The 1,322-nt window shown below is 37.6% G+C and overlaps 1 pseudogene; it reads right to left on the reverse strand.

Annotated features, from left to right (window-relative positions):
- Position 1: 1 nt before the first annotated feature.
- Positions 2 to 1,079, reverse strand: LOC108766761 (ATP-dependent DNA helicase pif1-like; annotated as a pseudogene).
- Positions 1,080 to 1,322: the final 243 nt, after the last annotated feature.

Here is a 1,322-nt window from a genome sequence, read left to right on the forward strand (position 1 = left end):
CCAAAGTGACATCAATGTTTCGTCGAATCATCACTTTAGCGCCAATTTTAATCGCTATTACTCTTTCAATACCAGCTGTTTCCGCAACTTTTTCATCTTTGTCTTTTAAAATTTTGTGCACTTTTTTCTTCATTGCTGGAGCACAGTCCACATCATCTTCTGCTATCAATAGAATTTCATCGCTATTAATTTTATCGAGCATCGCCGTGTTCAAAGTCGTGCACAAATAACACGTGGGTAATAAACATATTGTATCAACCGGTAATTGATTCATATAAGTACAAAGTTCATTCAATCTTTCATCGCAACTACTTCCTTTGAAATCAATTTTTCTCGTCTGGAGAACATTGATGTCAGAATCCGTTACCAAACCTATCCGAATTCTAGAAAGTATCTCGCGATATGTGTTGTCACATCTTTATCGCATATTAATCAAAAGTTCGTCGTACTCGAACAATCTCCACAAATCAGATCTATCCATGGTACCTAAATACTTCTGAATCTCTGATTGAGACATTTTAACAAACGGAAATTGTTCTTTTACAGGGGGAAGCTGCAACAAGTCTCAAACAGAAGAATGTGTTTTTTACCAAAAAAACCTTCATCTGTATCTGTCGTGTCGAAAATTTCACATAATCGTAGATTGATAAACATCAGTGTCACATTCGAAATCATGGAAACCTCATCGATTATAAATAATTCGACATTCCTTAATTTCTCTCTCAAAGTTTTCAAAACCATATCTGACAAGTGCGTATACTTTGCTGTGGATTCATGGGTGACAGGTAGCTGAAACATTCTATGGATCGTCAAACCATTGATATTGCATGCCGCGATACCCGTAGGAGCAGATATGGCAGTCACTTTTTTCAAATTTATTCCGATCCAATGTTTAATCGTTTCAATAAGAAAACTTTTCCCTGTACCACCTTCGCCACTTACATACAGAATCTGATTTTTATTTTGCAAAACTTCGCATACTCTGTCGAAGACTCTTTTCTGGTCTTCGTTCAATCGCGACATCATTTGCGATAAATCAATCGGGACGTCAATCTCACCAAAATCTTCCAGATCTTTCATCGCGCCATCAACTTCTATCGGATTGCAATCCAATTCATCGTCGTCGGATCTGTCTCTGTCTGCTTTCAGCTCATTTTCGCGCTTCGCAATTAATTCAGTTACGTTCTCAAAAGCTTTCTGTATTTCTTCGAGCCTTTCGTGATATTTCATCGGCTTCGTCAAAACAGACTCTGAATTCTTAAAGGCATCCGTGTAAGTCTCGTATACGCCTTTCAGTTCACTTAAATCTCTTCACGGTTTAA

Source organism: Trachymyrmex cornetzi, unplaced genomic scaffold, assembly GCF_001594075.2.
Source record: "Trachymyrmex cornetzi isolate Tcor2-1 unplaced genomic scaffold, Tcor1.1 scaffold616, whole genome shotgun sequence".
NCBI classification, from domain to species: Eukaryota; Metazoa; Arthropoda; class Insecta; order Hymenoptera; family Formicidae; genus Trachymyrmex; species Trachymyrmex cornetzi.